General features: G+C 48.2%; 1 long non-coding RNA gene across 2 annotated transcripts in view; it reads left to right on the top strand.

Annotated features, from left to right (window-relative positions):
- Positions 1-24,643, top strand: part of Gm35117 — a 43,605-nt gene that overhangs the window by 4,773 nt on the left and 14,189 nt on the right. For both annotated transcript variants that reach the window (XR_001780267.2, XR_001780266.2), the window contains exon 1: positions 18,746-19,374. This is a non-coding gene — a long non-coding RNA (predicted gene, 35117). Of the gene's footprint in view, positions 19,375-24,643 lie in introns of those variants that run through there.

The raw sequence follows: 24,643 nt of genomic DNA, 5'->3' as shown, positions 1-24,643 counted from the left end.
GTGGGAATCCAACCTACTTTTATATTCCTAAATGTCTAAAAACCCGCCATGGGCATCTTCAAAGCGCTAATAAGGAGGCAGCCCTCATCTGTCTATTTCTGGGAGTGTACCTATAAACCAGTGCTCATTTCTTGATCCCAGAATTGTGCCTCTTCCGACTGCAGCTCCCCAGCCCAAGGTTAGCTTCTGCCCACAGGCTTGGCTGCAGAAATGGTTTCAGCCACATCACCCATCTCAGGCTTCTAGCCACTGGCATGCTGGTTTAGCACCCCCAAAGGAAGAGAACTCATTTTATTCTGGAAAAGGGGGAAATGAATTTGCTTCAGGAACTGCCTAGGCCTAATTACTCTGCAAGCAGGGTTTGCTGGGGAAAGCGCATGTGCACATGTCTGCCGGTGTGTGCATGCCTGTGCCTGAGCTGCAGGGCACGTGCTCTCTCAGTGATGGCGGCTGTGCGCCGCTCATGTTGGTCTACCTCTCTCACACACCTTAGGATGACTGGTGGACCTGACCACCTTGCAAACCCAGAAAACTCACCACATTGGCTCCCAGATGAAGATGTAGCCAAGTGGGGTGGGACGATCAAGGATATTTGTCTATATATTTGGACCAATCAGAAAATGGGGGCCACGAATTGAAGAAGAGGAAATGGGAATGAGGGAGGAAGACTCGGGAGGGAAAGAGGTCATTCTAGCCTAAATTAAATAATGCAGATGAGAATTATGAACACGGATAAGAGCAATAATTCGGCAGCCAGAACTACAAGACCCTGACAAACGGCTCTCTGGAGAAACGGGCCGCCTCCTCGCCTGGAAGTCAGGGATGGGGGTCTCTCCACCAACCCAGGGCTGGAGGCAGCGCCTGTGGCTGCCTGATTTAGCCTGGAAGTTAAAATCGCTGAAGCAGTTTATAGAAACACCAGAGTGAGCTGCAGCGCACAATCAGTAGGCAGGATCCAAGATGATGGCATAAATGTTTCAAATGTGCTCAGGGTAATTAGTTTTGAATTACCATGTGCATATTTTAAACATTTAAATGATCATCCCAGGTTTTCGAAAACAGTTTCACAAAGCTTGATGTCGCTCCCCCTCCCGGAGCGGCCTCCCCACGGGAGAGCATAGTGCGACTGTGCTGGGACTGAGCCAAGTGAAGAGAGCTCTTCTGCGGCTCCAGCCGGGATTGGTGAGCGGCGGGAGCCTCACTAAACCCTCGGATAAAGGCGGATTAGGCCTCAGCCCTGGGTCTTGGTGCAGCTGGCTCGCCCTGGCCGTTCCTTCCTCTAGCCAATGTCAGCTGTGCCAGTTTTCCAAAATGATTGGTTCAGTCTTTAAGTTTTCTATTGTGCATGAAAATGCAGTTCCATTTTGGGTACACACACACACACACACACACACCCTCCGTTTCTCTGCCTCTGCCTTATTTTATGAATCCTTAGACTGCTGGGAAACTTGAAAATTTGACCAACCAAGTCGGAAATGAGTTTGGGTGGTTTTAAACAATGACCTTGTCCTCTGGTCACCGGGAGCCAAACTTCAGTCCTCCTGGTATGCAAATAGCAATTTCTAAATCCCTGATTCAAGAAAGCAGTGAGAAGGGCCGGAGATCCATGCTACCATCTGCTAGGACCTTACTTGCCTGTAACAGGAGTCCGAGAGTCTTTGAGAGCAATCCACTCTGGTATCTTACAGAGCCCCTTTCAACCTCCAGAGAGAAACTGTTTAAAGTCAGGTCTGTAACTTTAGGTACACAGCCACTAGGACAATGCCTCCCGACTGCTTTCTCTCCCTGCAATACAAGGTTTCTCCAGCAGGTGGAGCTGGGAGATAAAAACTATGAGCCTGTGCCGGGTTCCTTTGAGTAGGAGCTATCTCTGCTGAGATCCTGATTGAATGAAAATTGTTCATTATGCAAACTGTCTGGTTCAGTACACAGAGGCAGCCCCCAGGCGCAAACCCCAAGTAGTTGCTTTTTTTCCTCCCCAGATTAAAACATATGAACTGCTTTGATGTAATCTTATAACAAAGCCTAATAGAAATTTTATTTCTTCTGAAGTTTCCTGTCATTTCTTATTGCCCCCCTTCGTCTGTCCTATTAATACCCTTACAGTCAAGGATATGCTGCTCTGAGTCTAGACTGTATCTGCGGATGAGAACAGTGTGTTTTCCTCTACAATGGATTGAGGTATTTAAATATAGCTACACTGCTTTGGATATGTTTAATCTCCTGGTTTTTGCCCCCCACCCCTCACCACTATTGCTATTTATCATTTTAATGGAATGCTACAGAGTGGCACATTATGCAATGTGTTTAAATTGATAAATTATATTAGAAAAATATCGGATGGGGGTTCTTAATGGTAAGTGGGTTTTTGTGGAAATATTTCCTCATTAGTAGTTCAGCTCCTTGCAGGGTAGAAATTCTAAGGATTTGGGAATAAGCTATATTTATGACCTATTTGGCTAATTAAAATTAAAGCATAATTTTAGCATGAAGTTCCTGCAAGACTTTGCAGAGAGGGTGGAGAAAGAAACTTGCCCAAATCCTGTTACTTTTAAATGTCAGTTGCCATAACAACTTCGCATGAGCCATATTTTTTTTTTTTTACTTGAACATTCCTTTTAGGATTCGGTTGCTATAATAATTTGCCTCGGCTCTTTTTAGGAGGCATATTTTCCTATTTTCCTTTTGTGATCATTTCAAAGCTCTCATTACTGTAACAACAAAAAAAATGACCATGTAAACCTCAACTCTCCATTTTTCCATGTGCAGGCCCAGAGTGGTCCCCAAAATAGAAATGTGGTCTATGGAGAATTCCTTTCTAGAGCAAGCTCTCCAGACCAGGGGGCAAAGCAGAGCTCTAGGGATCCATTGTTGCTGGAGCCAGCTCCTTCTGGCTAGGAATGATTAAGCCCACAGATTTGTTTTTGTTTTTTGTTTTTTTTTGTTTTTTTTTTCTTTTTGAGACAGCATCTCATTCTATAGCTCAGGCTGGGCTCAACACAAAATCCCCCTGCCTCTGCCATCTGAGTGCTGAGAGCATCGCTGGCATGAGCCACCACATCCGAGCAGGTTTATAAAAAATGTTTCATATGTATGAGTGTTTTGCCTGCGTGTATGTTTGCACCACATGTGTTCTTGGTGCCTGAGAAAACCAGAGAGGGCAACAGATTCCCCTCTAGGACTTGAATTATAGACAGCTTTGAGCCACCATGAAAATGTTAGGAACGGAATCTGGGTCCTCTGAAAGAGCAGCTAGTGCTCTTAACTGCTGAGCTATTTCTCCAGCCCCCTCAACAGAATTTTTTTAAAGCATGACTTTTTTTTAAAGCATGTCTGTCCTCTAGGGCTTGGGGCTCTGATGGGTATTGAACTTAGGATTCCACACATGCTGGACCAGCACTTGCCTTTGAGTTGACATTAACCTGGTGCCCCAGGCATTTTGCATTAGACAAGGACCAGACCAAACCTCTCAAAAAAGGATGAGTTCTTCTACCTCTGAAGACCCACTGACATGGTGGTTGGCAGAGCCAGTGGTATTTGATCACGGAATGGAACAATGCCCAAAGTCCTTACAGCAGAGTAAAGTCCAGCACCCTTCTCTCTCCAATTTGGCTGCTAACCTTAATTAGACACTAAGACCTTGGAAAAGCACCTGTGACTGAGGCCTGTTCTGGCCACAGGCACACTAGAGTGGATGAGCCCTGCCAGCCCTCCAGACTCTGCAGGACAGCTGTCACTGCTGTGGTCTGAAGAAAGGGAAAGACGTTTCATTTCCAGGTTTGTGGCTCCACCTCTGAGGTGGAACCTGGCTGCTCCTGCTGGCCTCCTGTGTCCCTGGCCAAATCTGTAATCAAGTCTGGGCAGCTTTGGTGGCACACTGGGCAGCTTTGGTGGCACACTGGGCAGCTTTGGTGGCACACTGGGCAGCTTTGGTGGCACACTGGCTCTTTCCGTGTTCATATCAGGGTTATCTATCTCCCTCGCCTGCCTTTTCCCCTCCCTTCCCAACGATGGTAGATTTTGAGTGGCCATTCCTTTGATTTATTTATTTTTAACATTTATCCACTTAGTGTGTGTGTGTATACACATTCATGCGTGGGCTGTGGCATGTGCGTGGAGTTCAAGCGTCATTTCTCTCCTTCCACCATAAGCTCAAGGGACCAAACTCAGGTCATCAAACTTGGCAGCAAATGACTCAGCACAGCGAAGCATCTCCCCGGCCCCTCTTGTTTCGTTTTGTTAAGACAAAACTTCATGTTGCCCAAGCTAGCTTTGAACTTACTGTAAGTGCAAGGATAACTCTGAACTTCTGGTCTCCCTGTGCAGAGATAGGTATACCTCCACACCATGCTAAACAGATACTACCATACTGGGCTTATGCCCGTGCTGAAGATCAAATCCAGAGCTTCGTGCATGCAGGCCTCTAATGGAACCACATCCCCAGCCTGAGTGGCCGTTTCTTTCCAGGCCTGAAACTGATTTGATCAGAGGGAACTCTGCAGGGGCGGCGGTGTAGTTGAGGGAAAGAGGCTGCATGATGAGTCCTGCCTCAGTCCCGGAACCCGCCTCGTACCTGCCATCCTGTACTGTGAGGATGCATCTATTTTTTTCGACTTCAAAGGAGGGAAGTGAAGAGAGGCCGCAATGATTTGTAAGAGAAAGCACAGACCCTTCTATAATCATGCAGGGGATAACAGTCACAGTAGTGCCCCTTTTCCTCTGCAGTTCTGCCCTCTGTGCTGTTATCCAAGGTCAGCTGGAGTCTGGAAATATCAAATGACAAATTCCAGAAATCACATGCAAGTTTCAATTGCACACTGCCCTGAGGAGCACTGAGGCACTCCTCAGTTGGGCTCCGATGGTCACTCAGTGACACCAAGCATCTGGGCGGTGCTGCACAGACAGCCGGGGAAGGGAGGCTTCACGTCCTCTGGCGGGGTACAGTGGAGCACTGTGGGATTTGATCCTGTTACTAGGAATGGCTTCCCAGGGGCAGTGGTTGCCTAATCCTGGGTCACAGGGACTACACCATCTGCTTGTCTCATTGTGGAGGCACTGGGTCACGCAAGAAGTCAGATGTCAGACAGGAAAGGTAGCTTTTAAAACAGTATGTGTTATGGTTGTTTCATTATAGTTGATCTCTTTCTGTACTTGATTTGTGAATCTGATTTTTATATATATAGCATTTTACCCATATATATATTGTATGCTGCGTGCATGCCTGTTGACCAAAGAGACCAGTAGAAGTTGTCATGTCCCTTGGGATTGGAGTTACAGACATCTGTGAGCTGCCATGTGGGTGCTGGGAATCAAACCCAGGTCCTCTGGAAGAATGGCACTATTGATCACTGAGCTATCTCTCCAGCCCATGATTGACTGATGGATTGATTGATTGATTTAGAAGTAGTGTATCTCTCTGTAGGGTTGGCTGTCCTAGAACTTACTTTGTAGACCAGGCTAGCCTTAAAGTCATAGAGCTCTGCCCATCTCTACCTCCCAGATGCTGGGAACAAACATGCACCAGTGGGCCCAGCTGAATCTGATTTGTATAATTGGTATGTAGGTGACAAAACAGAATATGTATGAACCCAATATTGTCCACAGTTGCAAGCATTCATGCTCCATTTTTGTTTATTTTGGAATCAAAGTCTTATGCAGTCCAAGATAACCTTGAATTCTCTCCCACTATCTTTTTTCCTGACAAGACAGGGTTTCTCTGTGTAGCCTTGGCTGTCTTGGAACTCAGTCTGTAGACCAGGCTGGCCTTGAACTCACAAATTCATCTGTTTCTGCCTCTCAAATGCTGGCATTAAAGGAATGCCTCCCCACCCCTCATCTGACCTTGAACTGATCCTTCTGCCTCTACGTCCCAAGTGCTGTGGTCATGGGCATGTACCACTATGCCTTAGGGTGCTAGATCTCAAGCCCAGGGCCGCACGCTTGCTAGGCGAGAACTCTACTAACTGGGCTGTATCCACAGTCACTGTGGGAGGTTGTCAGACAGACCCCACCCCCCTTAAAAAGGACATCTATTATATTTCCTCCTGGTGCAAGCAGTCTTTGGAAGTCGGAGCTCACATGAGAAGGAGCCAACTGGGCTGGAACATGAGTCGCTCTTTTCAGACCCAGCCTTTGGAAGAGACTTTGATGAAGGTTTGTATCTGTTTGGGGGTGTTCAACATTTTGATTGTTTCATCCACATCCACTGAATTGTAGCACTTGACATTTCTCAAGAACCAGTTGTGTAGGGATTTTTTTTTTTAAACCAAATGTAACTGAACTTTATGTTCAGGGAAATGGAAATAAAACATTGCTTAGTTTAGATTTGAAGCTGGCTTCTACTTCATTCTCACCCTGCTTTGAGGACATCCATCTTCTCCCCACTTCCTAGCCCCTGAGCATGGGAGGTGGGCTCCCCTCCCCTCCCCGTGCATGAGAGGAAGGTGGCACAGGCAGAAGTAGAGTGAGAATTCTTTGGCCAAACAAGTCTGTGTTCAAATCCCACATCTTTCATTTGCCAGACTTCAGAATTTGCCTGAGGGCAAAACAGGGATGATATTCTTGCCTGTCTTGCAGCCTATTGCAAGGATTAGAAGTAGCGCACAGCACTGAGCCTAAAGCAGGGAACATTTAAAAAAAAAAAAAAAGCACTGATGACTGTTAACTCTGCTCCAAAGGACCAGACTCCCCTTAGTGGCTCTGGCCCAGCTGCAGGCCCAGGAACCACTGCAGGGCTATTTTCACAACCTCAACTGATTAGCATGAGGCAGCTTCCGGAGCCTGCTGGTGACTTTCATTTCAAGGGCCCCCAAAGGCAAATCTGGGACAGCGATGGCCTTGCTCTGGGACAGTGGGTGGACAGTGTCTCAGCTAGGCTAGTTCTGACTCAGCCTAAGAGAGTGGTTTTCTAATGATTAGAAGCAACCAACGACATAATAGGCTCTCTCTCTCTCTCTCTCTCTGTGTGTGTGTGTGAAAGAGAGAGAGACAGAGAGAGACCCTTACTGTATATAATCCAGGCTGACTTTGGTTTCTTCTTCAGTATCCCAGGTGCTGGGATCATGGGTATATGCTACCACACCTGTCTTAGTAGGTTGCTTTAGATTATAATGGCTATCCATTTAGAAAAGGCTAGAGCTCTCTGTGAGCTCAAGCCAGCCTGGTCTACAGAGCAAGTTCCAAGACAGCCAGGATTACACAGAGAAACTCTCTGAAAGAAAAGAAAGAGGGGGAGAGAGAGAGAGAGGGAAAGGAAGGGAAGGGAAGGGAAGGGAAGGGAAGGGAAGGGAAGGGAAGGGAAGGGAAGGGAAGGGAAGGGAAGGAAAGGAAAGGGAAAAGGGAAAGGGAAGGGAAAAGGGAAGGGAAAGGGAAGGAAGAAAGGCTAGAAGCCAAACACCATGGCTCACATGTAATCCCAGTATTTAGGAGGCTGAAGCGGAAGGATTCTGAGTTTGAGGCCAATATGTGCCATATAGCAAGACATTGTCTCAAGGACTGGCGAGATGGCTCAGCGGTTAAAAGCACTGACTGCTCTTCCAGAGGTCCTGAGTTCAAATCCCAACAACCACATGGTGGCTCACAACCATCTCTAATAGGATCCAATGCCTTCTTCTGGTGTGTCTGAAAACAGATACAGTGTACTCATATAATTAAAAAAAAAAAGACATTGTCTCAAAGAAGAAAGAAAGAAAGGCTGGGAATATAGCCAAGTTGGTAGCATGCTTACCTAATATGCATGAAGTATGGAGCCTGAATCATAGTCTCAAATAAAGCTGGGGTACGGTGGCACACACCTGCCCCAGGACTCTGGAAGTGGAGGGAAGAAAGGATCAGAAGTTTAAAGTCATCCTTAGTTACATAGTGAGCTGAAGGCCAGCCTGGGCTACATCTCAGAAGAAAACAAACAAACACACAAACAAACAAAAATGAGGAGTAAGATGGAGCGGAGGAAAAGGAATAAAGGCAGTAAGACATTTATAGAGCCTGCTTGGTCCTTGCGACCACCGATTTTAGGTGAGACACAATGTTCTCAGTCTCAGCGATAGTTCAGCACTGGCCCTTGGGTCCCTTCTCCCCGGGACTTCTTGTGGGCACAGTGCCCTGCTGAGACCTGCCTCTCTAAAAGCCACCTCAGAGAAAAGGGTTTCAGGGTAGAGTAGCTCTCCAAAAGAGGAAAATGGTTTTGGAAGATGTGGCTTTGCAGATCCAAAGTCCTCAGGGCCCTTAAGGACCACTGGGGAGTTCCCACGGGCAGGCAGGGGACTCTCAGAGCAGATACAGCCAGTCTGTCCTGGACACAAATCTCTAGATGACTCTGTCACATAGTGAGTTGGATGGTGGCTCCTCAAAAATATGTCTAGAACCTGTGGAGTGACCTCACATGTAAAGATAGGTCTTTGCAGATGTAATTTTGTTAAACATCTTGAGACAAGATCATCTTGATGTAGAGTGTCCTATGCATTTGATGGCATGTGTCCTTAGAGAACAGGAAATTGGGCACAGAGGGTGAGGCGTTGACATGATGCTGCCACAGGCCACAGGTTGTCTACAGCTTCCCCAGGCCACAGGTTGTCTACAGCTTCCCCAGGCCACAGGTTGTCTACAGCTTCCCCAGGCCACAGGTTGTCTACAGCTTCCCCAGGCCACAGGTTGTCTACAGCTTCCCCAGGCCACAGGTTGCCTATAGCCCTGGAAGTTAGGAAAAGGGGCAGATTCTCCCTCAGAATTCCTTTCCTTCTTTCTTTCTTTCTTTCTTTCTTTCTTTCTTTCTTTTTTAATTAGGAATTTTCCTCGTTTACACTTTCTTTCTTTCTTTCTTTCTTTCTTTCTTTCTTTCTTATTTATTTATTTAATGTATATGAGTACATTGTATCTGTCTTCAGCGCACACCAGAAGAGGGCATCAGATCCCATTACAGATGGTTGTGAGCCACCATGTGGTTGAGAGTTGAACTCAGCACCTCTGTAAGAGCAGTCAGTGCTCTTAATTGCTGAGCCACCTCTCCAACCCAGAATTTTTTTCTTTAAAGTGTGTGTGTGTGTGTGTGTGTGTGTGTGTGTGTGTACGTATGTATGTATGTATGTATGTATGTATGTATGTATGTATGTATGTATGTATTAGAAGAGAGCTTTGGAGCTCAGAAGTCATAGTTAGTTGTAAGCTGCCCAACATGGCTGCTAGGAACAGAGCTCAGGTCTTCTGGAAGATCAGCAAGCATACTTAACTACCAGGCCATTTCTCTAGCCCTTCCCTTGGAGTTTTTAAATAGCATGTGTAACCTGCGGTCCATGAATGTGTCCCAGGGTAGCTATGGATGCAGCCCAACACATCTGCAGACCACAGCATCATGTCACAGTGTGAAAAGGTTGAACACCCAGGAACCAACCCTGCCACACACAACCTTGAGCTAGATTTCTAGTCTCAATGGCATGAATTTCTGTCTGTGGTTTTCCTCTACTCTGCTTATGACCATTTATCGGTGCAGCCATAGGAAACTCAGACAGCCTGTCCCTCTGCCATCTTGAATTCTCTCTGGTTGGGTCGACCAGGAGAGTCCATTGTATTTGCTGGCATTGGGACTCCTGCCTCCCAGATAGAACCCTCATCTCTTTACACAGTCCTTACACTCCTTTACCCTCAAATGCCTCCTGCTCTTGCCTTGCTTCTAGTCAGATACAACCACATTGTGTGTTTAGTGCCTGGGTTCCTATCACTCGTTCACATCTCAACAGCAGCACCAGGAACACAGGGCCATCTGCACAGGCCCCAGGTCCTACATGGAAAAGGCACACAACCCACAGGAAGGACATTTCCAAAAACCACCTTGAAAAGAGAGAGAGGCAGGAGGGGAGGAGGGATGCAGCCCAAGGCTCTCAGCCATTTTCTGCCAGCCGTGAATCTACTCTGTTTGGACCTGGATACAGCTGTTGTCATCCACTTCCCTCCGCATCTCACTCTGAGCCACAACAGCCAAGTACTGGTTGTCACGGGCAGTGAGTTGTCATGCTGAAAAACACTTTGATCAGAGTTGGCACCACACTCTGCTCTTGAAACAAAGTTTTTCTTTCGTTTGGGTGTTTTGATCTTGAAAGCACCGGGGAGATAAGCTGGCTGAGCCAGCGGTGACATACCTTCAGAGGCAAACTTGAGCCAACACTGTTTTTCAGGAGCAGATCAACCCAAGAGGGGTCTGGACCACGTGAGGGTGGGGGGAGTGGCAATGCTGGGTGACCCCGCCCTTCCCTCTGCGGGTTACAGACAGGAGAACAGCAGAGCTAAGGTAACGGTCCGGCTGTTCCGACTGAAGCTGACGCCCCAGGATTAGCATGGAAATAGAAGCATCATTCTTTAGGGAACCTCTGTTGACATCTCCCTCACACATCAATATTGGAGAATCAGGCCTGGCTTGTGCTCTAAGGACAGATGATCCATTCATTCATCCTGTCTCCTGGCAGGTGGCAACTCAAGAAGCTCTTGTGGCGGGCCCTGTTGTGCCGGGCCCTGTTGCCACAGGGTTATATGCGCGCGGACCGTCATGGATTCTCTCGGCCAGGTTTGGCCGCAGATCCGAACCTAATATGAACTTTTCTGGCTTTCTCTTTCATTCCTCTTTTTCTTATATTTCTTCCAACGTGATTTTCTGGGTAAGGGCAACAAGCCCTGTAAGCTGCTGCAAATGAAAGAGCTGTCAGGAAAGAAGTGGGGGGTGGGGAGTGAGGGCGGGGGCGGGGGTGGGGAGACCCAGAGCTGCCCAGCAGCAATTACCGGAAGGTGTGTCCCCACCCTCCCTCAGCTCAGCAGGTGAGCTCTACCCGTGCCAGCCTAATTGCCACCCGTCCACAGCCCTGCATGGTAACAAGGAACTGAAGCACCAGGACACTCTTTAAATGACGCAACATTTAAATAACATCCATTTACCTTTCACGCACCTATGCTTCGCTCCTTAATTACTAGCAGCGTCTGATTTCCTAGGAAGCCTTTTACCTACGGAATTCATTTCCTCAGCCTCCCCCATAGAGAGGCTGCAGCCCCCGGTGTACCGTGGTTTTCGGGTGACAGACCTCACGGGGCAGGAGGTCATGATCTGTAAGGAGGCCAGGGAGAGGCTGAGAGTGGGCTGCTGTCATCCTGGCAAGGCAGCGTGCTTGATGGAGTCCTCAGCAGCGGAGAGGGAGGGGGTGCTGCCGTGCCACGCAGGAAGCTGCGGCATGAAGTGTAAATATGATGATTGTTGTCTCTTTCACGGGAGGTAAATAAATCAGCTCCGTGTAGACTTGAGAGGTGGCTGGCGATGCTGTGTACTTACATGGCATCCCGAGTCTGGCCTCTTCAGCGTGCTTCAAGCGTTGATTCATTACGCTTTCCACCAGCCCACCAGAGGAGGGAGATGGGGAGAATTATCATCCCGGCAAGAAACCCAGGGACTCGAGAGGTTAAGAGACAGTAAGTTTGGGGGGGGGGAGACTGCAGCCCTGGCAGCCCATCCTGCGCTCCTGCCACTACATCACACTCCACTTAGAAACAAGTAATTGTCAGCTAACCTATTTTTCGGGGTCTAATTTCAGCACAGGAGGGCTTTGTCTCCTCGGTATCTGAAAACTGTATGAGTTCATGGAGCAGAAAAAAAAAATGATTTTAATCATTCCCACACTTGTTTGGGGGGAGCAGAAGATGCTCGCCTTCCCTGGTCCCCAGGATGAGGGAAATACAGTGTGTGAAATCCTGAGACTGAGGCCTTTCTATGTCATAAAAGCATGGATCTGTCACTGCAGCCACCTGGAAGGATCTGTTGCCCAGTTGTCCCCTGGGAGGCAGGGCTCAGTCCAGGAGAGGCCCAGAGGCAGTTTCTTGTATGCAAGTTCCTCAGTGGCTGGGGTTTGCAAATGGGTCAGAAACAAAGGCTTGCTCCCCTGCCAGGTCTGGCGTCTCCTCAATTGTGGAATGGAAAAGCTGGACCATGTTAGAGTTCAGAAGGGTAGGCAATGACTCCCTGGAGGGTCTTCCCATCCATACTTACATCTGGGGCTCTCCTAAACCTTACAGTGCTTGAGGCAGCTAAGAATGGGAGTTGAGAGCCGGCAAGTTGTCATGCGAGCTCTGTCACGTGGGTTTCCAAGGAGCCACTGAACAGAGGAAACTGCCTTCAGTGTCCCTAAAGACCAATTTCCTCCAGGCCAGCATGTGTGGAGAACCTCTCTACCAAGTCCCAGTGGCCTCTCTCAGATGGCAGGCATGGCAGATGGATGCAGACACAGCACCTCTAGGCACCCAGGGAAGGAGAGGTGCCTGAAATGTCTGGCTCCTCCCAGAAGGATGGCATCGGTGGGCATGGCTGCCTGGCCACTGCCTCCTCCCCTTGTTGGATGAGGAGAGAGAATGGAGACCCATGTCCAACTCTTCCCTGTTTACTTAGCCTGAAGCCACAGCACCAAGACTGGGTCTCAGCTATATTGGCTAAGCCCTGGGGGTCAGGAAAGGTAAGCAGTTAGTGTAGTTACAGGGACCTTGTGGTCATTGTCTTGTTGCCTGCCCTTTCCTGTTGGCCTCGGCCCGTCCCGTCCCCCCCCCCTTTTCCTCCCTCTCCTCTTTTTTCTCACTCAGCCACTCTGCTGAATTCTGCATTGACATCAGCACTTCCAAAAACAACAACAGAAGAAAGTAGGTCAAGCCAGATCAGAGCTGGCCCTGGGTGGCGGCTGAGTCTGGGGTACAGGAGCGTCCCAGAACTCTGTGCCTGCTGTCTTGCAAAGCACTTGGTCCCTCATCCCCATACCTTTAGGGGATGTACTAGCAAGAGTGTGCAGCCTGTTTGTTGGCATGTGGGCTCCTGGAGAAGCCAGGTTTGGGTTTCTGCACTGTGAGCAACACCCCTCCACACACACAGTCCCTCTGGTCCTAATAAAGCTTTGAGAATCAAAAGGCCTGGGGTGCACACACCTCATCTTGAGAGTGGGAAGCCAGCCTCCACAAGCCACATGTGCGTTGACACACATGTGTGCACAGGCCCACAACACCTCTTTCTCTAGGGCTTTATGCTGAATATTGCCTCTGCTCTCTGTGGCCACGGAACTCCCACTCTACTTGAAAGATTACCCAACACGCTAATTGGGACTCCTGCTATGATTAAAAAGAAATTTCCGATTAGAGCCACCACGCTGTAGAGCTTGGGAAGAAAACAGCTCTTTAGAAACACAGCGGGGGCACACTTCCGGGTTGTGTTGTGGTTTGGGGCTTTTTTTTTTTCCTTCTAACTTCGAGAACCTGTATCTCGCTGCTATTTTTGCCTAGGTCAAGTCAAGTGCAGGCAGTAACAGGTAAGGCCCAAAGCATCAAAGAGAGAAGCCATCTGCCAAGAGATAAAACGGTAGCCTTTCCCCCCAGCTTTTTCTGCGCGCCATAACGGAGCTGTTTCTGCACAGCTAGGTCCCGCCCTGCCGGCACCTTTGGCCTCCTGATTGGCAGATGCCATGATCGGTTTGGGTCAGTCCTTGCCTGGAATAAAGGTTTTCTGAGCAGTGGAGGGTGAGCAACACATTCCAATCTGGCTTTCTGAAGCGATTAGCTCCTAATGCTGGCGGTTCACAGAGAGACTGGGGGAGGGGAGGGCAGGAGCTGTGGTCAGTCAAAGGCAGACACTTCTGACTGGTTCCACTCCTAGCGCCCAGCTCATCCCTGCTTTTAGATTCATTAGCTTGAGGAGGGACCCTCCCTCCCCCATCCTTCCACCTTCTCTGGGCATCCTACCTTTTAAAGCAACATCAGAATAAGTATCTCCATCTCTTTTCTACCCTAGCCAAAAGCCCTCTACACCCATCCTCTAGTTAAGATTTTAAAACTTTGACATCGAACCCAAACCCTTCTAAAAGGGAGCTATTTGACTTTATGTAAATAAAGCATCTCTTTAATATCGACTTCATCAAAAGACTCAAGGAAAGAACACCCGTGTTTGCTGATGGAAGAGTATAATTGTCCTTAAGGGTAATTGGCTAGTTATTGAGGATAATTGTCTGCAAAGGATGGGAAGACAGGTAAGGAGGAGGAAGGACTCCAGGTGAAAGGGCTGGCCACAGCAAGCAGCCCGGGTTTGAATGCAAAGGGATTGGGCTGGCAAGAGAAAAGGCAAGAATTGCATGGCCAGACTTCCCAGTCACCACCATTTGCTGAGTCTGGAGATCCCACAGAAGAAATAATATGGGGGGGGGCTACTTTGTGTGCATTCATACACACACACACACACACACACACACATGCACAGGAGACAGAGAGAGAGAGAGAGAGAGAGGCCAAGGCATAGCTACCACTATGTATCAGTGCTATTAGTTCATAAGAGAAATTTCTTTTTATCACATCTCTGCTCCTCCAACAACATATAAAGATGCACTTTCTACATAAAGGAAATAAAATCTTTAGATTGAATAAATCTGGCTTAATGAAAAGCCCACTGCATTAGTGTTTCATTGCAAATCAGCAGAAATCATAATCACAGGCTCCCCTTGTCTTCCGCTAAGCGGTCAGAAAGCACCGGCTGGGGCTTTGCCTCCCCAGTTGCACGGCAGGCATGGGGGGAAGGAGCAGAGTCCTGGGCTTGGCTAGGCTGCTGTTGTCTGGTTCTGCTTCCATGCCCCTTTCCGTCCGTTTCCATTGTGTGGAGGGGGGAGGATGCTTTGCTCTAAGTCAAGCTGGACCTGGGCCTTGCTGGTGCCTCCTTAGAGTCCTAGCGTGGGGATGTGAAGGAGTGTGAATTTAACAGCAGTTAGAGCTATATTTAATTTGAGTGTGTGTGTCTGTCTATGTGTCTGTGTGTCTCTCTGTGTGTCTATGTCTGTCTGTGTGTATGTATATGTGTGTATGTGTGTGTTTGTGTATATGTATATATGTGTGTATGTATATGTCTGTGTATGTGTCTGTGTGTATGTATATATGTGTGTATGTATATGTCTGTGTATGTGTCTGTGTGTGTGTATGTATATGTATGTGTATGTGTATGTGTATGTGTATATGTCTGTGTATGTGTCTGTGTCTGTGTGTATGTATATGTATATTTATGTGTGTCTGTGTGTGTCTATGTATGTGTGTATGTGTGGATGTGGATGTGGGTGTGTCTGTGTGTGTGTGTGCTTGCGCACATGTGTGCAGAGGACATATGTTGATGTCAGTCGTCTTCTTCAGTCACTCTCCACCTTACTTTGTGAGACAGGATCTCCCACTGAGTCTGGAACTCACCAACTGGCTGGACTCTCTGGCCAGTGAGTGCCACTTATCCTGAGTTTCTGCTACCCAGGACTGGGATTACAAGTGTTCCACCATGTTTGCCTCTTCCTCCCCCTCTCTCCCTCCCTCCCTCCCTTCTTTCTTTCTTAGATCAGGCTAGCCTCAAACTCAGAAATCCCCCTGCCTCTGCTTCCCAAATTTTGAGACTAAAGACATGCACCTCCAGGCAGTGATGGCACAAGCCTTTAATCCCAGCACTTGGGAAGCAGAGGCAGGGGGATTTCTGAGTTTGAGGCCAGCCTGGTCTACAGAGCGAGTTCCAGGACAGCCAGGGCTACACAGAGAAACCCTGTCTCAAAAAAAAAAACAAAAACAAAAACAAAAAACAAAATAAAACAAAAGACATGTGCCATACTACACCACTATACCACCAGTGCCTGGCTCTGTTTTGCTGTTGTTGTTTTTGTTTGTGTGTGTGTTTAGATTTGGTTTGGTTTGGTTTGATTTTGTTTTTTTTTAGAGAATCTTACTATGTAGCTCAGGCTGTCCTTGAACTCACAGAGATCTCTTGTCTCTGCCTTCCAAGTGCTGAGATTAAAGGTATACACCACCTTACCTGGCCCCTTTCATCTATCTATCTATCTATCTATCTATCTATCTATCTATCTATCATCTATCTATCTATCTAAAATTTATCTGTGTGTGTCTGTGTGTACATTCCCCAGAGCCTGTGTGGTAGTCAATAAGTAACCCTCAGAAGTTGGCTTTCTCTAATCCTTGGATCAAACTTGAATTGTTAGGCTTGGTAGCAAGCATGTTTACCCACTGAGCCATTTATGACCCCATGGCCCAGCATCTTCCATGGGTTCTGGGGACACAAATGTGTACTTTGATGTTTACAGGACAAGCGCTTAACCAACCAAGTCATTTTCCCAGCCCCATCCTGACTCCCATTAAGTGTTCTTTCCCCCAACCCAGGACCAAATCTAGAGGAGTGTCCATGCCCAACAAACACTCTGCCAAGCCTCTCCCCTTACTGCTCTTCTCCCTTCCCTTCCTTCATTTCTTCGTTCCTTCTTTTCTTTCTTTTTGAAACAGGTCTTTTCTCTGCATCCCAAGCTAGCCTTGAACTTGTGATGTAGCTCAGGCTGGCTTTGAACTCACAGCTGTCCTCCTACTTCAGCTTCCCAAACACTGGGATTATAGACCTATGCTACCACACCTGGCTCATTTTTCAAATAAATAAAAAGAAAATCAAAAAGTTCCTAGAACAGTCACAGGATTCACAAAAACTTTGGAAGGAGACTAAAAATGGATTTTTAAAAAATGCTTGAAGCACAAAGAGTTGTTGAAAGAAGAGAGAAGAGGAAAAGTTAGCTTAGTAGGTAGAAGTCAATCAAGCCTCACACCCTGAGTTCAATTCCTGACCCTATGGTAGAAGGAGAAGAGCAATGCCGGAAACATTATCCTCTGACCTCCAGACCCGCTGTGGCACGTGCATGCACACACACAAGCAGGAGCCCTTGGAGGGAAGTCCTAGAAATGAATCTTACTGAAGCAGGTCTGCCAGGCCCTGTGCTCAGCCATTTTATTTTTCCTTTGTGTACCCGACACGCTTCCATTCTCAAAGTTGTGAGTCTGAGAGGAAGTACTCACTGTGTCCCCAGTGAGCTTCTGTCTTACCCTGGGTCACTTAGATGGGGTCACTTAGTGGTAGCCTTGGTGTGGAGAAAGAGAACACAGGTCCGAGTAGCCAGTAGACCTGAGTCTTTATATCTGCAAAGGGTGTTGGGGCATAATCAAATCTCCCCCCCTCCCCGGGGTCCTGATACCAGGTTGTATTAAGTGTATGTGCATGGTCCTTCCAAGTCTTGACACATCATCCAACTCCAAGTGGCTTTCTCATTTTTCCTTGCCAGTAGCCTCTTGGTGAGGAAATGGCTGAGGAAAACAGAGTTGCAGAAAGACAGGGCCATGGCCTGGCTGCAGGCTTTCTCTGAGTCTGAAGAGGGTCAGCGACTCTGAGAAATGAAGCTATTTCTGAGTGAGAGGGGCCAAAGAAGGAACACGGCAGAGGGAGAGCCCCCGAGGAGATGGAGACAGAAGCCGGAGAGGGACCCTGTGCGAGGCTGGAGGGGAGGAAGAGGGGGGAGGAGTGAGACCCACTGTCATCTGTTGGGCAGAGAGGGGCTACATTCATCTGCAGTATGGTGTAGAGGGGACAGAGAGTGATGGTAACAGGAAAAATTTGGGGTTGAGGGGGGCAGCCTGTAGGGCTGGGCCCCAGCAGTGTACAGCTAGGTAGAGTACACAGTAACTCCCAGAATTCTCTGGCTCCACTAAATCCCTGTTCCGCTCCGTGCAGAGTAAAACCCACACAGGGTGGATTTCAGTCTCCTTTGCACCCCCCTCCACCCCCCCTCCACCCCCAGCTCTGGTCACAGCCAGTCAGAGTTGGGGGTGGGGCAGATCTTGTAAAAGAGGCTGGTGAGGACATCGGAAAGTCTGTACCCTCCACTAGCAAAGTGCCAGACGCTCCGTGACACTTTAAATGCCTCAGATAAAACAGTGAGAGACTCTCCTGGTGGCAGGCAAGATGATGGGTCAGGGACCTCAGCGCCTCTGAGGCTCAGACACCAGGATAAAGAATAAAAACACCACGGAGACCCCTGTGACCCCCTCGTGCAGAGGGAGAATGCCAATGTGGCCCAGCTAGCTGCTGGAGCGCAAGCCTCAAGGCCTGTGCTAGTTATGAGTCTACTGCTGCTGCCTTGTCCCAATAAACCCCTTTCCGCCCAGGATTAGTGGACACGCCTTGCTCAAGCCGAGTCCCTGATCTGCCACCTTATCACACACATACAAAAATCCCTTGAGGATGGTTACCATCCTGGGACAAAGCCTCATTCTCTGCTTAACCCAAGTGACACCTATATGGCAGATCCCTGTGTCCTTCTCCTGATGATAACAACCCTTGCAATCCAATAGAGGGGAACTCGGGTTTCTGTCAGCTTCCTTTATGCTGATAGAAATGTACTCTGCATGTGGGGAGCCTGCCTTGCTCACCCTGAGACCCCATGGGGCTGGCTGGGGCTTTGCACATCATTGGGACTCAGAGATGTTGACTACATGAACGTCCCACACTTGGTTGCACAAGGCAGAATGACAGGATGTTATGCCTGGTGTGTGAGTGTGTGTGTGTCTCTGTGTGTGTAAAACGCCTCTCTCTGGAGCCCTCCTGTCTGTCTGCCTCTTGTTCAATGGCTGCACAATTGTCCTTTCTCTTTCCAAGGACCTCTGTATGGGTGTGTCCTTCATTCAGTGCCTTTCCTCTGTGGGTTTGTCCTGCTAGCCCCCTGTCACTGAGAAAGTCTTCTGTCTGTCCTTGGGTTGTCTGGCTAGAACACAGACATCATTGTCTTTTTTTTTTTTTTTTTTTTTTTTTAAAGATTTATTTATATGTAAGTACACTGTAGCTGTCTTCAGACACTCCAGAAGAGGGAGTCAGATCTCGTTAGGATGGTTGTGAGCCACCATGTGGTTGCTGGGATTTGAACTCCAGACCTTCGGAAGAGCAGTCGGGTGCTCTTACTCACTGAGCCATCTCACCAGCCCCGACATCATTGTCTTGCCCACGACTGCTCTCCAGAATGGTGGGCAGGAGGATGTGACCCCCCACCCCCAGGCACCGGGACACAACATCTTCTACACGTGTAGGTCTTGTGCACTGGCTTTGCTTTCTTCTTCCAAGCAGGTCTCCCAGGAAATGGCACTTACAGAGATTGAAGAGTTTAATACATGTCTCGCTGCCTCTCTTTTCGGGAACCCCCCAGAGGGAGCAGCAGAAACCAGGGCTGGCAGGGGCTCTAAGCTGCCTGGGCAAAGGAGCAGGGGGTAGCATGGAGCCTTAGCCAATTTGGAAAGCACTGTGACCCAAGCACATTTTGCAGCAGTAATGTCAAATTCTGCCGTTCAGGCATGCCATTGATGTGCACGCTGCCACACAGAAACCAGTGACACAAAGGCACAGCCTTCTCCACCCTCCTGGTGCTTAGGAACTAACGGCTCTAATGAGAAATGAGAGCTGAAAGGAGAGAGACGGGGGCGGGCCACAGCAGCGCAGGCTGGCACTGCGTGTTGGAGGAGGCTGACCCACTTCTCGTAGAGGTAAGGGGCCCACTGAAATGTCACTTAAATTAGCCACCACTCCCAACACTAGATCTCCTTTGTCCCCATACCTCAGCCCCACGCTTCTTTCTTTTTTTCTTCTTTTTCTTCTCCTCTGGGGCAGCCTCAAGCCCAGCACCCACTTTTTAGAGCTGTAAACCACCCTGGTCCTAGAAGCCCTCTTACGTTAGGGGATGACAGGAGGTAGAGATCAGGAAGGAGGGAGGGAGGGGAGGAGGAAAGGAAAAGGGAGGGGAGAGAGGGAAAGAGATCGAGAGAGCATGCATTCATCACAAAGAGCCCTCTTTTCTGGCTTTTTGACTGCACTGTGAGTTATTTAGCCAACAATAGATGTTTATGTATTTTTTTAGAACCCGTATTTATTAACAGCCTGAAAGGAGAGAGACGGAGATTTATATAGGAAGTGCAGTGAGTTAAGGGGGGCAATTAAGAGAGCAGAAAGAGATACGGAACACAGACTTGTAAAGGGTTTTGTAACATCCAATCAAAGGTGCTTCAGGTATTTTCCAAGGAAGCAGAAGGTAAAAAAAAAAAAAAATTGTCCCATTAGAAGCTGACACTGGATGGAGCAATGGCCCAGGCGGAACTCCTGCTTGAAAGAAGGTGAGAAGGGAGGGACACAGACCAGGATCCGATGAGCCAGAGTGTGGCCATAGCTGGGTCATGAGGCCCAGGGTTGGAAGGACCCCACTAAAGTGTGCACTGGCCTTTCCTTGACAAAGGATGCACCTATAGCTAGGCGTGGTGGCAAGTGGTTGTTATTCTAGTACTTAGGAGGCTGAGGCAGGAGGATCACCATGAGTGTATGCCCAGCCTGGACTGCATAGCAACACCCAGTTTCAAAATAACAACAAAAGGAAGTGGGGGTGGGGAGGGCAACATTTGGAATGTAAATAAATAAAACATTTTTTTTAAAAAAAGAAAGGGGCTAGTGAGTTAGTTCAGCGGTTAAGAGCGCTGACTGCTCTTCCGAAGGTTCTGAGTTCAAATCCCAACAACCACATGGTGGCTCACAACCATCCATAAGGAGATCTACGCCCTCTTCTGGTGTGTTTAAAGTCAGCTACAATGTACTTACATATAATAATAAATAAATTCTGGAGTGAGGGGGCCAGAGCAAGTAGAGGTCCTGAGTTTAATTCCCAGCAACCACATGATGGCTCACAACCATCTGTACAATTACAGTGCACTCATATACATAAAATAAATAAATAAATCTTTAAAAAAAGAAGAAAGAGGGTGGGGCAGGGGAGGGAAGAAGAAGAAAGGTAAGAAGCTAAATAAAAGGCACAGAGATGAGCTTCATGTGGAAACACAGGCCTGTAGTCCTGGCACTCAGGTGGGGTTGGGGGGGGCTACAGTGAGAGTATCATGAGTTCAAGGTCAACTTGGGTGAGACCTTGTCTCAAAAAATACATAAGCAAAAAAAAAAAAAAAAAACATAGCCAGGCATGATGGTATACATTTATAGTCCCAGCACTTAGAGGACTGAGGCAGGGCAGAAAGAAAAGGAATTCAAGATCAGGCTGAGCTGTATGCAGTCCTGATCCTATCCCCTCCCCCCCCCCCCCAGAGACAGACAGACAGACAGACAGACAGAGAGAAACACAAAGAAAGGGGCCTTCAGATGGCTCAGCAATTAAAGGCGCTTGCTATTCAGACCCCATGACCTGAGCTCAAAGCCTGGGACCCAAGGTAGAAGGCAAGAGCCAACTCCACAGAGCTGTTCTATGATCTCTATATGAATGCTGGGGCATGTGCCTACACTATGTTGTGCACACATGCACAGATTAGAAAAAGAGGAGGAAGAAAAACATAAGATTGTTTCAAGAAAAGAAAGGCTGGCTTCTTCCACGTCAGTGTGAGAGGAGGGTCTGGCCCCTTTGTAGCCAGGTCCTTCCCAGTCCAGTGGGGGCTGAACTGAGGCAGCGGAGGAGGCAATAACGGAGCTTTCCCAACGCAGTGTCCAGCAAACTCAACTCTACAGCCTGTCCTGATCCACAGAGAAGCCTTCCTGGCTCCCTCACCAATGCGGGGGCATTGGCTCCCAGGCTCCTGGGCCCCCCCCCACACCTGTGGAGTGCTAGGTGATTTGCTAATGTTGGGCAACATTTGCCCACGTGGGGTTCTTGGCTCTTTGGTAATAGACATGCCTAGCAGGAGGGCGGAGCTTGGAGGGGGGAGTCCTGGGGTTGCCCGTGGCTCCCTGCAGCTGGGGTGTCTGGCCAGCTGAAGAAGGAGCCATGGCACGCAAATGGGAGAGCATGGAACAGAGGCTGTGGATGCTAAGCAATATGGGAGGCAGTCTAAGCTTGGAAGCAGCAGGTGTCTGGGAACGGGCCTGTGGCCCAGGCAGATTTCCAGTGAGCACTCCAGTTTTTTGGCACAAGGAACAAGCTGGCTGAGCCCAAGAGGCAAGTGGTGATAATGAAACCCGCAGTTGAGGAACAGCGGGTAAGGGTGCCATGGGAGCCCATGTGCTCATGAAGAGGCTGGGGTGTGAAGAAGAGCCCATGCAGGGAAGCCACACATCCCCTCGAGTTCCAGGCAGAGGCAGAGTCCCTGAGTGGGGCTCCCTGGGTCTCCCCTTACCTAACCAGTCTCCCGGCACCCCAGCAAACAAAATCCCATCCATAATTTGAGGTTTATAGAGACCTCAAAGGCTGAGCTACTGTGTGCCACTAACCATCAGCCTAACCCTCCCCCACTGTCTTCTCTAGCTGCCCCTCTTTCTTCTGAGACTGTGATAGTGGCGGGGACGGGTTGGGAGTGTGTGTGAAGCCCTCTCCGACTCTCCAACCCCAGCTGAGCCCCTTGTTCTGCAGCTCAGTAACACAGTAACACAGGCTCAGTTCTACACTGGTTGAGAACACTCACGGCTCTCTCAGCTCCTTAGAGAGCCTGTTTTCTCATTTTCCTGTCCCCAAAGCCTAGACAATGGCTGGTCCATTTGTAAGCTTATCTGAGGATGCCAGGGGCCACCCCATGTCTCCACTAGGCTGGCAATGTTCTCTGTCACTGTAGTACAGAAGACTGCCTGGTGGGAGGTGAGATAAGGAAAGGGATGGTCTCCCCTGGGGTTCCCACACAGTGCTGAGCGGAAAATGGCAGAATGGGCTGGGAGGTAACTCTGTTGCTAGAGTACTTGCCTAGCATGTGCAAGGAAGGGCCTGGGTTCCATCCCCAGCACTACAGAACCCAGGCGTGGTGGTTCATGCTGGTATTCTCAACATTCAGGAGGTACAGTCAGGAAGAGCAGAAGTTCAAGGCCATCCTCAGCTACATAGCTAGCTTGAGACCAGCCTGGGCTATGTGAGACTTTGTCTCCAACAAACAACAACAAAGCAGCAGAAGGCCAACTGGCAAGAGGAGTATTACGTAAAGTAAATCCATCTCAAAAAGCAAGTAGCATGTATCTTCTTTCATTTTTTTTTACATTCTATAAAGGCCTATCAAGTCATGTATATATGCATGTATGTTTGTATGATATGAAAGTAGGGGGCTGGAGAGATGGCTCAGCAGTTGAGAGCACTTGGATGCTCTTTCAAAGAACCTGGGTTCAATTCCTAGCACCCACATGGCAGCTCACAACTGTCTGTAATTCCAGTCTCAGGGGATCTGGCACCCTCACACAGATATCCACGCACATAAACACCAATGCACATAAAATAAATAATTTTTAAAAAAAGAAATTGGAAGTAAAACTCTCTAAGGAGACAAAAGGGACTGAGGGGAAGTGGGAGGGGCATGAAGGGGGAGGGCATAGGTGTGTGGTGTGTTTAACATGCAGAATACACTTCTATAAAAGCTTTGGGGTTCATTATGCAATGTATACATGTGTGGGTGCAAGATGTAAGCTGTGCATATGTGTGGGGGCCAAAGGTCTCCTCCTCAATCCCTCTCTGCCTTATTTTCATTTAAATTATAATTATTACTATTAGTGTGTGGTGTGATGTGTGTGGGTGTGTTAAGCCCTCACGGCAATCAGAGGATGTCTGTGGTCTGAGGATGCTCTCTTACCATGTTCGTGTGGGTTCTGTGGATGGAACTCTGGTAGTCAGGTTTGCAAAGCTAGTGTCTTTATCTGCCGAGCCACCTTGCTGGCCTTCAACCTTATTTTTTGCATTGAACATGGAACTTCCTGAGTTGCCTGGACAGCAAGTCCCAAGGACCCTCCTGTTCCTGCCTCCCCAGTGTCGGGGTCACAGGAGGACACAGTGCTTAGTGGTTTTACAGGAATGCTGGGCACCTGCAGGCAAGCAGAGCCTCCTGCTCAAACAGCACTTGACCAACTGAGATATATATATATATATATATATATATATATATATATATACATATATATATATATATATATATAACATTTTTTTTAAAAGTCCATAGATCAAGAGTCAGTACTACTTTGGGAAGTAGAGGCAGGAAGATCAGGAGTTCAAGGGCACATTTGTCTACATAGTGAGCTCAAGGTCCTGTCTCAAAAAAGAAAAAAAGAGAAAAAAAGAAAAGAAAAGAAAAAAAAATTTTCACGAACTTAAAAACACGTCAGAAGGACTGTTTTGCTTTGTTTTTGAAAATCAGGGACAAGAAGGGATGACACCATCCTTTAGGGGAGCAAGACTCCACAGCACCCTACCCTGAATGGCTGGTGGCAGAAGTAGCTGGTCTTGCTTAAGAGAGGCTCCATTTAGCTCCTGAGAACCAACCGTTCTGATGTTTTGGGACAATGGTGTCATCCTAACTGCGAGTAGCATATGAGCTGCTGAGTGACAGATGATGTCATCAGCCTCCGATCCTTCTACCCCCTGGGGGAGGAAGCTCCAAAAATACACCCAATGTCCTGGGCCACACTGTCCAGCCTGGACAAAGCTCAGCCTTGGGGATTGTGCTGGCACACAGCGGCAGAGCCGTTAGGAGACATTACTGTCCTTCTGCTGGCCATCACTTCTTCCATATAGGACTTGCTAAGTCTTTTTTTAAAAATTTAATAAAGAGCTCAGACTTGTGATTTTCCCACTGAGGGCCTTGCTGCCTGGGGTTGGAAATGAAATCAACAACATAACAACTTGCTTGAATTTTAAGGGACACGAGCATTGGCCTGGGCAAGAGTAAGCAAACCGTCAGGCTCAGAGGCAGGATGGCAGTGATGTGTTTTGGGGCACAAGGCCCCCTTTCATTAAAGCACCAAATCTTGTACTAAAAACAGCCCTCTGCTCTCGATCTGCAGAGATACGAGAGAGGCACACATAGC

This window comes from Mus musculus, chromosome 11 (genome assembly GCF_000001635.26).
Source record: "Mus musculus strain C57BL/6J chromosome 11, GRCm38.p6 C57BL/6J".
Taxonomy (NCBI): Eukaryota; Metazoa; Chordata; class Mammalia; order Rodentia; family Muridae; genus Mus; species Mus musculus.
Note: the sequence above shows the minus strand (reverse complement) of the source record. Positions and strands in the feature narration are given on the sequence as shown.